This window comes from Uranotaenia lowii, chromosome 3 (genome assembly GCF_029784155.1).
Source record: "Uranotaenia lowii strain MFRU-FL chromosome 3, ASM2978415v1, whole genome shotgun sequence".
Lineage (NCBI taxonomy): Eukaryota > Metazoa > Arthropoda > Insecta > Diptera > Culicidae > Uranotaenia > Uranotaenia lowii.
The window spans coordinates 158,915,309-158,928,066 of record NC_073693.1 but is presented as its reverse complement, the minus strand read 5'-3'; the positions used below and the strand labels follow the sequence as shown (position 1 = coordinate 158,928,066).

At 34.3% G+C, this 12,758-nt stretch overlaps 1 pseudogene; it reads left to right on the top strand.

The window, feature by feature from the left end:
* Positions 1-7,053, top strand: part of LOC129752776 (septin-interacting protein 1-like) — an 85,317-nt pseudogene extending 78,264 nt beyond the window's left edge.
* The last annotated feature ends 5,705 nt before the right edge of the window (positions 7,054-12,758 follow it).

Below are 12,758 nucleotides of genomic sequence, written 5' to 3'. Positions count from 1 at the left end.
AGAATTGAAAATTGTGGACTTTTAATTCAAAATTCACCATTGGAAGCTTAGTATTGTGAACATTTTTATAATTTCGATTTAAGAGTTTTGAATTAAGAAAAAATAAATTGTGAACATGGAAAAATGAATCATGAATATTGAATTATTTATTCTAAAATTTTATTCTTCATTCGGATTTAAAGTTCAGATTTGTAATCTGAAATATAAACAGCAAATCTTATTTTAATACGTATTGTTTTGAAATAATTCAAAAATTAACATCGAAATCATTCACACTTGTGTAAAAGTCTTATGTATGTATGTAAATTTAATGTTACAAATAAAAATCAAAGAAGATGCCACCGAAATTATTTTGCCAAATGAGAATTCTAAAAACATTTCTGAACTAGGTCTCTGTAACTTTGAAAAGCTGAAAAACAATCAAAATGATGAAGACAATGACATGAATTAGGTACGTAAAAATATTCATACGTATCAGCACAAACCACCCTACGTAACCATGCGGGCGATTCCTTCAGTCTGCCATAGGACGGCAGATTTCGAGAGCACGACTGGGAGAGCCATGGATTTTGTTCGATTTACGCTCTCCCGGGGGGTTGTGCTTGCTTGCTACAAAACTTTTGAAAATCTGGACGAATTCCGATATCTTTTAGTAAATTCGGAAAACGTTGCTACAAATTTTTGAAAAACCACATAAACAGCATATCAATCGATTGTAGATATTAAAATCTATCATTCGGTATATAAAAAATGGGCAGGTTAGATGAAAAGTTTTAAGAAATCACGATAACAAAATGAGAAATGTGCGCATCATAACAGACGGGTTCGAAAATCACGATTTTTTTCTTGTTTTCATTCTCGTATTACGAATAATAGTAATATTTGAGATACTAAGTGTATTCAGTGAAAATGATTATCATGTTATCAAAATAAAACTAAAATTTAAATTTTGAAAATCGGTCCAATTATGAATGAGATACAGCGCTGCTAAGAAAAAATGTTACCTCTTTTGAAAAGTGAGAATTTTTTTTCCGGTAATTCCAAGATCGCGACCAAAACTCCCATGGGACCCTAATATTTTTATATATGTTTTAAAAGATTTATTTTTCACAATTTCAAAACATAAAAAAAAAATTATTACACCAACCTATACTGCAGATATAAGAATTTTAAAATGATGTCTTTTTTCTGTTCAAAGCGTTCTATAGGTCATCTGCTAAGTCAAATCGATTTAAATTTTATATATTTAAAATCTTGAATAAATTACCTAAACAATGAATCTAAATTCATAAATATCGGTCAAGAAATGTGACCAGTGGAACGAAATCAATTTACTAGTCAAAACAAGCGAAAAATAATTTGTTCAAAATTTTGCGAACGGCCTAGGAAGGTTAATGTACGGTTTGGGCTGTTGACTTCGATGTCCGTGTTTCAGAAAAAGTTGTAGGGGAGATGAGGGCATAACGAGCACCCGAGGCATAATGAGAAGTCCATTTTTCTACATAAGTACGTATTTTCTTAAACAAAATTTCATGAGGACTTGTTTCGTACTACCTATAGTATTAATTTTTCACCAAAAAAGAAATTTCCTTTTCATATTTACAGAAATATTAAATAATAACCAGCTAGGTTCTCAAGTGACGAAAATATTATAATTTTTGAGCACCACCAAATAAGCTTTTATGACCTTTAAATCATCTTGATCTGAAATATACGCACTGCAACATGATCTACACATTGTTTCTAAATTTTCAGCATCATAAAATTTTTGATTTTTCACTTTAATCAATTGTAAAACGCGTTTTTACTTTAATTTGTTCACTAGAGGCGAACAGAGCACTTTCAATGAAGGCATATTGAGCATTTTCTGCCGGAGAATCTAGCAGCGAATTCAACTCGATGAAGTCAACTGAATAATAGAACTACAGCTTAACTTGTATCGTCTGACGATTTGGCCTATTGGTTAGATGTCGGAGAGGTAATCAGTAGACTCGAGTTCGATTCCTGTCCGAGGGGATTTTTTTTGCACATACCATTCATGATTGATTTTTTTTATTGTTACATTATACGGCTAATAGCATCAAAGCATCATCCGTCAAACAAAACACCAGAAACATAATGTATGAACATGTGTTAATTCTTTGAATTCTACAAACAGACCTAGATTATTTTGTTTTTGCTTTGTTTGATGAATCTACGCCTCACTGTTTAGTGCAATCATGATCATGAATGATAAATGAAGAAAAAAAAAATCACCTCCACCAGGAATCGAACTCGAGCCTACTGATTATCTCTCCGACATCTAACCAATAGGCCAAATCGTCAGACGATACAAGTTGAGCTGTAGCTCTATCACTCAATTGACTTCATCGAGTCGAATTCGCTGCTAGATTCCCCGGCAGAAAATGCTCATTATGCCTTCATTAATGGTGCTCATACTGCCTCGGGGGGTTTCTCATTATGCCTCTACAGTGACTGGTTTTCAGCTTTCGGCAAAATTTTTTAAAATGCATTTTTAAACGTTTTTATCTACTTTTTCAAGTTTCATCCAATTAGACAATAGACTATTTGAGTGTCGGAACACGAAACAATGATGTAATTCACATATTACAGCTGTTCTCTATGGTTAAATAAGCATTTTCCTTAAGGTGCCCATTATGCCCTCATCTCCCCTACATATATCAAAATAAGATCATTTTATTTTGGGACAACCCGAAAAAATTCTTTATCATTGAAAATTACCCGATCAGAAGAGCATATCAAAATAATAACCCAAACGTATCTCACCAAGATATTTACATCTGATTCAGTTATAATTCAGTACTCTAAATTTTCGATTTTAAGTTTTTCCAATCCGAATTATATCTTATTCTGATCGACAGACTTGAATGGGGTTGAGCTCATATTCAATGATCAAGATTTTTTTCGGATTGTCCTAAAATAAAATGATTATATCTTATTTTGATATACGTACAACTTTTTCTGAAACACGGACATCGAAGTCAAAGGCTCAAACCTTACATTAACGAGTTTCGCTCAACAGATTCATAAAATTGAATCAAATTTTTGGGAAACCAAACGTGGGGCATGGTTTTATCAAATAATGTGGTTTATTGACCTTCCACTAGAAATTTTTCTCGAAGCACTCATATCTTGATAAGTTATAATTTTGATATAATTTGTTCTGTCCAATATCAAACTATGCTATCTGAACCAGATATAATCTTGATAGGAGCATATCAAAAACTGATATAATTTAGCTATGATCGTATAGATTTTTTGATATAATTTGAGATATTTTAACATCCTACGAGTACTGAATTATAACTCATTTAGTTAGAAAAAAATAAGTATCAAAATATCTCATTTTGATATAATTGTGTTTTTCCCTCCTGATCGGGTATCTCAACCCAAGTCTGTCAATCAGAACAAGATATAATTCAGATTGGAGAAACTTAAAATCTAAATTTTTCAGTACGTAATTATAACTGAATCAGATGTAAATATCTTGGTGAGATACGTTTGAGTTATTATTTTGATATGCTCTCCTGATCGGGTATTGTACGAATCGTTTGTACTGAGATAACTGTTTTATTTATAGTGCCTCATATAACGTAATCATTTAAAAACTATTAGATTATATCGTTAAACTGCTAAAAGACGATAACCCCAAAGCTTTTTTAATGCTAAAGAATGATGTTTACCAATCATCAAACTATTTGCAGTACGTCTAAAAACGCTTTATAGTTCCGTATTTGTATGATTCTGTTTGTTCCCCATAAAATTAAACCCCTAATTAACTATTTTATGGATTTTCGGATAAAATATTTCTTGATACAAATTTATCGATAACATTGTTTTATTATTGTTCATTTTTGTTCTTATTCATTGAACTACATTGTGGTTACTTTAAGAAGTTAAAACTTAACTCACAAATCACTTCAAAATTTCATATTAAAGTCAATCAAGTGGGCTTACAACCTATAAGAGTTCAATTTAATTACCATCCAGTTGTCGACGAACCTTCCGTAAGTTTGAAATTTTGTTGGCAATATATTTTTTAATTGTTGCCATTTGCGACGCTTTTCTGATTTTCAGAACATTGTATGAGTCTACCTGCATCGCTGTTCGTTCAGCTACCTTATCTGTAAAAAAAAATAATCAAAACAAATTTTGAGTTTTGTTATTACAAAATTTACCACATATGAACTCTAGCACCGAACTTGGGATTTTTTCTCCCGCTGGGTACTTTAGAGGAGATCTGGATTTACTGTCCGTTGTCCGTTCACCTGCAAATAAATGTACGTGATGAATTCGGTATTCAATTTAAATGATTGTATACTGTTTGGCATAATGGTCGTTGAAAATAAAAATTATGAAGGGGCCGTTCAAATACTACGTAACGCAATACTCGGTAATTTTCAACCCTCCCACCCCCCTACGTAACACATTTTCAAAAATTCCTGAACCGTAACCAACTGCTATAACCCCTTACCCTTTCCCCCTCTCCTAAACGCGTTACGTAATATTTAATTGGCCCCATTTCCGCTGCATTTAAATTTCAATTTTTGAATTTAAGAAAAAGGTTCACTCACCAGAACGCAACTCATCCGGATCATTTTCGCTGCCGGGTTCCGGGTCCTGGTCGCTCCCGAGGAAAGTTGGCTTGCTGGCTGCCGGTTTGTCACCTGATACCTGATAAACCTAGGTCTCTTCTCTTTTGAAGATTCTGAAAATAAATTTAAAAAAATATTAGATTAGTTCTCAAGACAGCTAATTAACAATTCAAATTAAACATACCTTGTAGTGTTCCTTTTTTCGGACCCATTTTTAGAAGAAAAAATCTCCGCTTTGCTGGTTCGACGACTCATGGACCGGACGCTTTCCTAAAAATCGCCGTTGGTTGCAGTTGGTTGTATAGACGAATGGGTAAATTATTACACATACACAAACCAAAAATTAACAATAAACACATTAATTCTAATGTGTGTTAGTGCGATTCTTCACTGGTATCAATAGCTATTTTCAAAATGGTTTAAATTTTATTTTGAGTCGTATAAAAAAAAAACACATTTGGAAAGATATAAATATTGCATATAAATATTTATTTGTAAAATTAGCTATATGCATTATTACTTCAAATCTATTTTGGCCTAGTATGTGGATTTTTTTATACGGAAAGTTCTCAATAAAATATATACTGCCTTCTGAAAGTATAGTCTCCATAATGTTCAGACACTTTAAACCGGAAAAATTCAAAACTGCGCAATAACATTCAGCAATAATAAAAAGTATTATTTGTGGATGAAGAACTCATCAATTTCGTGTTCAATCAACCCAATCGGTGCTTTGGCTGAATAAAATTATTAAAATATTCTTCCTCAATAGCATCAGAAGCAAATTTTTAACGGAATTACAAGGCATTCTCAATCTTCAATAGCATATATGTACTATCCATTTATCATTGAAAAAACACTTCAAAATTGAGTTATTACGCCGTTTAAGTATTTGCATGTATCTATACTCACTTTGAGTATTTTTATTGCAAATGTGCCTCACCCAGGTTCGGAGTTTCCAAAAAAGTGAGGTAATTGTAATTGTTTTTTGTGAAGTTGTCTTGGATCAGTTCTGAGTCGGAAGCGGTTCGAAAGCCGGATGATCTCCGATCGATGAGCGGATTTCGAAAATTAGTGCGAGTCAGAGTGCTTCGCTGGGTATAAGCGTCGGAAATAGGCCAAGCCAAACTGTTGCTTCAGATGAGCTATCAAACGGGCAACTCTTTGGGAAAAAATCGACAGGGTATCGCAGCTCCGATCCAAGCTCACCAAAGAAAGGGAAGAGGAACCATCGGAGCTTATGGCCCGGAGAAGAAGGCCGTCGTTATGGAACCGATGCTGATCAAAGATAAGGAGGAGATTGAGGCCAAGGTAAGGGGTTTGCCTTCTTTTAAATACAAATACAAAACTATGTTTTAATTCCAGGAGAAAGATAAACAGCACAAATGTCGATACTTCTACAAGATGAGATCAAACGGGCAACTCTTTGGGAAAAAGTCGGCAGGGTATAACAGATCCGATCCGGGCTAACCAGAGAAAGGCCGTCGTTATGGAACCGAAACAAATCAAAGATAAGGAGAAGATTGAGGCCAAGGTAAGGGGTTTGCCTTTTTTTAAATACAAATATTGAAAAACGATGTTTTAATTCCAGGAGAAAGATAAAAGTATGAAGGACGTTATCAAAAACGGTAAACGTTCGTATGCTCCCTTTGATCGAAATTCCTCTAAAGCGAGCCACGTGAAGGTGATCGATATGACTGGACCGGAAAGCTGAGTGCTGAGTGCATACCATGCAGTCGGACAGGCTAAGATGGTCGATGAAGATTTCTTCGAGACGAAACCGAGTAAGGACACGACCAATTTCACATTACCAGTATTGATGTACAATTTAAACTTGATGGTCGAAATGTGCGAAATGTTCCGCTAAGGACAGGGAAGAGCAGCTGGAAATTGAGGAAGAAAATCTAATTCTCATTACCCAATTAGGAAAGGATGACATCCAGACTTTGGAGGGAGCGCTCGAGTTGGTGAAGGCTTAAGAAGAACCGGAACATGGTTCAGTTTCACTTGAAGATTGTGAGAAGATCTTTATCCAAATCCAGTGTGATTATCCTTCCAAGTACAAAGAATTTGGCTTAGCCGATTTAACTCCAGATGTGGTTTCCCCGCTCAAAGCAGCCAGATTGAAAGAATGGAACCCGTTTGTTGATCCCACACGCCATTTAGAACTTATCAAAAGCTTTCAACGGTAGCTGGATCGTCCGATACCGAGAAACGAAATCTTCTGGATCCATACTCGGGTCTGATATGGTCCAGAGTAATCCCTAGTATTCGCACTGCCACCTCTAATTGCGATCCGCGACTACACCAGCCGATGATAGCTCCTCTTTTGCCGGCCTGGATTTTGGACAACGTTCCGGAACAGACTTACTTACTTAATGATCCTCCTGGAAGTCGATATATCGTTAAACTATGTTACACATTGTATGTTGATTAGAAACATGTAAATATTGTTTTTTCGCTATATTCTTAGTACCTTTTTGTCATGGTAATTAAATAATGTTTATGACTTCATTTAAATGCAGTACGATATTTCTGTATTGGTCCGAATTCTTCGAATGTTTTTATATAGTTGATCGGTAAAAACCTCCTGATAGCCACTGTATCCTAATCAAATTATATACCGCAGCAGGAACAGTAATCGTCATGTAGGTTTCAAAGCAGGTGCTGCTTTGGAATAAAATATCCAGTTTGCAACATGTTGAAAGTCAATAACTATTTCTAAGGAATGAAAAATTGCAACATAAATTTTCACAATTTCACCTAATATATAACTGAAATCAAGTAAGCGCTTCAGGCGACGTTGTGGATTCGACTTAGAATTAGGATTTAAAATTTTAACTGTGTTATTGTTTGATTCTTCAATCGATGATTTAAAATTTTAGTTCCATTCCCTGGAAGCTATCCGTTATGGATCGAAATAATTTTTACGATTAGCAATAATAATGGTTCACCCTCTTAATAACGTTTTTGGGAACCGTTACTTTAAACATAAATGTAAATGTTTAATTTGAATCGGTACTTGGAATTTGGCAAGATAAGGTTTCACTGAACAGCTACGTTCACATTAAAAGTCACTGATTATGGAAGAGTAGATTTATCGTATTGACTGTTCGAGATATAGTATTTTGGCATGCGAGATGGTTTATGCTCCAAATACAATCTAAGCACGCATGCATATCGACACATTTTGCAACTCTGTCCGGTGAGGTCAGATTTTTTTTGTCGGTTACCGATTTCGAACCATGTCTCCATATTCACAAAAACCTAACGATGGGAAGTGACCAGAGGGAGAGAGAGAAAAAAAAACGTTATGATTTCCGACTTATGCTTTGATGAAGGTTTGTGAAACCACGTGAAATGAAGATGAGAGGATTACGGGCCAAGAAGATTATTCGAGTTTGGGTTTAGCAAAAGGGGTGGGTTTTTCTTTTTCTCCAGGTGTTGGTAACTGGAAAATCGAAAATCTTTTGCCTCTCATGTGTGGGGTACAAGTGAAAATCTCTTATGTTGAAGCATCATTTTATTTCTATTATTTTTGAATTTGGACTATCTTCCGGAACCGGCGCAATTTCTCTGAAATCATAATGTTTTTGTCAAAATATTAAGCACCATCATTTTTCAATCAAAGTTGGTGTTTCCGTCAAAAATTGAAAAAAAAAAGATTTTTCATTACACCACTAAATTAGGGGAAGTATTCAGCTCTGGGTTGATTGCTTAAATAACGGCGACATTCAGTACTGTAAACGCCTAAATTCATGCAATTGAAGCGAACAGAATCTTTATACGCCCGGAGTTTATAGAAAAACAAAATTTTGTATAACTTAAATTTTCCAATACCTTAAACTTAAAGAATTGAATAGCTTAAGCTGGTATGGGCGTACCTTTTTATAAACACAGGAAGCTGTTTGTCCAAACAAGGTGCTTCATCAGTAATCTTCGATCGAAACCCGACCACTACCCAGCAAGAAATAAATTCATCCCCGTTCATTATTCCGCCTCCAAATGAATAAATGGGTGATTTTCCGAAGGCGCGCTGGCTTTGAGATTCCGAACTTAGAATATTTTCGGTATATTTTGTGTCGAGGGCCCTCTTCACGCACCAACACAGTCTTGAAGTTCATGTTTCCTATGGTTGGACGCAATTGCTTTTAATGTGTTGGCACCAGCGATGCCACACATACCGATTTTCCGGTATTTATACCGATTTTTGAGCAAAATTTTGACCAAGAATCGGTATATACCGATTACAGATTTTAGGCAAAACATGCCGATTTCGTACCGATTTTTAAGATTCTAACTCAAACTTCATTCCACTTCCACATTCCCACTTAATTCAAGCTATCCTCGTAAAGGTCCTGTAGAAAGGAGACAAAGTGCGTGGCGTAACTTTGATCTGTACAACTTTTAAAGTATCCTGCAAAGATCTCCACAGCTTACTCTCATAATTCGTTCAGTTATTATTATTATTAATTTTATTTCTAACTTTTTTAACACTTATGTAGTGTTCATTCGAGTCTAGAATTCGTTAAGTTGTTCGCGCTGTTTTGTTCCTATATTCTGTTAAATGATGCACTATTATGGACTCAGTTCAAGGCTGATATTTTACCTTCTGCAACTGCCAGTAGAAGTAGTAGAAGTTTCTAAAGATCAATCTCAATTGACAATGCTTTTGTCTCCTGAGATGCTAACTCTTCATGGGAAAATATGCACCGTTTGAATATAATCCTTGTTCAACATGTCGCCAGAATGTGGTATGTCAAGATTTGAAGTGCAATCAGATACACGGTTTGTCATATCATCGGTATAATCTTCAATCCTTCTCCATCTTGTTAGCCAAATAAATGATATCACATGTATGTAGAAATCGCCAGGCCACGCCAGCAAATTGGTATAACGTGCGGACTTGTCATCAAAATTATACACTTGATCCGAATTGGTTGGAGTCCGAATATAGACTGACTGACCCGTTTATTTGGTTTCTTTTTGTTCTTATACTAACTTAACTCTACACACATAATTCTTAACTCTACATACATTTATTTTGAGGAGGAGCCTGGAGTTACATAAGGCGCTTCCAAATATATATTCAGATTGATGCGTAAGCGAAGTTAACAATCGACCACTTGTGTTATGGTTTCGTTGCGCTGACGCATCGATGCACCGAGTTACAAACAGAACGATCATATTACGCTACGCACTTAACGAAAATATGAAAGAGCGTTTCGGTTATTTTGTCTATACGTGACGATGACATGGGTCAACGTCTCTAGTCGATTATGAGGACTAGCTTCAGCAATAAATTTGTTTGGAAACTGTTAATGTCAACGACTTGGTTGCTTCAACCGAATACTTGAATAATATATGAGAATTGTGACTTGAGATTTAAGCTGTAACATAAAACTGTTGAGCATTTAATTTATGACAGTTTATGCTTCAAATTATATGCTACATTGGCTATTTCCAGTTTTAGAAAAACTATGTGTTTTTAAATCTCTTTCGGAAGAACACCTTCTTTTAGAACACGTTTCTCATTTATTTTCGCGTATATAATACTAGAGGTTTTCATATGACTTATGCGTGATTTTTCAAAAATTAAAATTAATTTTCCATTGGCTTAAAAAAAAATGAAGCAACAACTCTCTCAACTTTCTGCAATCATTTCTGTTTTTAATCGCTAGAACTCATATCTAATACTAAAAGCTTTGAAAGCTGAAATGGCCAGTTTGGCAGAAAAACCATCAACCAAACGAAGAACATCAACTTGGGCCCATATTTACCTCGAACGTCAAAAAGCCATTGGATTTGTAAGTGCTTACTAAATTAAAATTTCCTTTAGGTTAACCTAGTTCGAATTTATCAAATTCACATCCCACTTTAGCTAAACATCAATTAAAGTATCAAGTTTTTACTTAATTTATATGCCTAAACCACGTGTAACCTGAAGGTGCTCGCCATGCCCTTATTTTTCTTAGCAAATGGTAACTTTTAAACTAAATTTCAATTCATTTATGAGTATCGGAAAGAAATACTAAATTCGGATTCTCTGCTGGATTTTCATTTGTGATTTTTGCTTTTTTTTTCGTCAGCAAAAGCAGAAAGTTAAAAAAAAATTGTATAAGTCGTAACAAACATAAAGTTCTGTTAAAATTTCAAACCCGTCTTTTTATGTACCTAGAACAAGTTACGGAAAAAATTGAATAATATATGCTAAAACACACTTAGTCAGCTAAAACTAAAAATGAACATTCATAAGAGTTCTTAGACTTGCTTTTTATTACAAGCTTCCAGTCAAACAAAAATACGTTAGAAAGTTGAAAATCTAATCATTTTTGAGTATCCACCTCGAATACCGATTTTCATACCGATTTTTAGGATTTCCATACCGATAAAAGATTTTTTTGGGTTCCAAAATACCGATAAAAATGTGGCATCACTGGTTGGCACTGGGCGACCAGCTTATTCAATGCTGGTTGTTATTGTTGATATTGTTTGAAAAGAGTTCAGTTTCATTCGTACTTCGAATCCGTACAGACGTCGTGGGTGCACGTTCTAGTTTTTTTAAACGCGAAGTGTGAGTTGCAGTAGTTATTAGTTTTTGCGGTGTTGAAAGTGTCAAGTGTAATTAGATAACATAGGAACCAAAAGGAACACAGATTTTTCTATGTAAGTAACTTGAATCTTTAATCTGATTCTTAACCGTAAATTCTGAATTCCAAATTCACAGTTGAAAATAAAATCAAAATGCAACGTGAGTTCGGAATTTCGAATTTCATATTTATATCCCTGAATTGATTTCTAACCTCACAACCATGCATAATACCAGCAATTTTAAAATTGGAAATTTCGGGTCGGGTTGGAAATTTCTTATCTAAGAATTTAATCTCGGAACACCAGGAGTTGATTTCAGCCCTCAAAATTCTTGTTTCTTAATTTGAAAATATGAATTTTTCATTCTTTTTTTGAATTTCTACATTTTCTTATCTTGGAGATGTGATCGCAGCCGTGGCTTAGTCTAACCTTTTCAAATATCTATTTCGACAACTTCAAAGTCGATTTTATTTCCAACATAAATTAGAACAATGAAAAATTTGCAATCTTTATCTGAATTTGAATTAAAGAAATAAAAAATATTGAATTCAAAATGGATGAGTTTCTTCTGACAAAACGATATTCCGAAACACTAGTTGAAATTCTGAAAAATCGAATATCTAATTCAGATTCCGAAAATGAATCCGGCTTATGGATAGTATTTTCTTTATCTTAAGCTAAACTCTGAATCTGAAATCTGAGTCTAAAACTGAATCTGAAATCTGAATATGAAGTGTGAATCGGAATTCTGAACCTGAAACCAGAACCAGAAAATTGAATTTGAATTCTGAAATTGAAATTTGAAATGGAACTCTGATTCTGAAATTTGAATCTGAAATCTTTTCCAAAATCATCATTTGAAATCTGAAGCTGGATCGGAAACCTGAATCCGAAATCTGAATCTGAATCTAAAATCTGAATCTGAAATCTGAATCTGAATCTGAATCTGAAATCTGAATCTGAAATCTGAATCTGAAATCTGAATCTGAAATCTGAATCTGAAATCTGAATCTGAAATCTGAATCTGAAATCTGAATCTGAAATCTGAAATCTGAATCTGAAATCTGAATCTGAAATCTGAATCTGAAATCTGAATCTGAAATCTGAATCTGAAATCTGAATCTGAAATCTGAATCTGAAATCTGAATCTGAAATCTGAATCTGAAATCTGAATCTGAAATCTGAGTCTGAAATCTGAATCTGAAATCTGAATCTGAAATCTGAATCTGAAATCTGAATCTGAAATCTGAATCTGAAATCTGAATCTGAAATCTGAATCTGAAATCTGAATCTGAAATCTGAATCTGAAATCTGAATCTGAAATCTGAATCTGAAATCTGAATCTGAAATCTGAATCTGAAATCTGAATCTGAAATCTGAATCTGAAATCTGAATCTGAAATCTGAATCTGAAATCTGAATCTGAAATCTGAAATCTGAATCTGAAATCTGAATCTGAAATCTGAATCTGAAATCTGAATCTGAAATCTGAATCTGAAATCTGAATCTGAAATCTGAATCTGAAATCTGAATCTGAAATCTGAATCTGAAA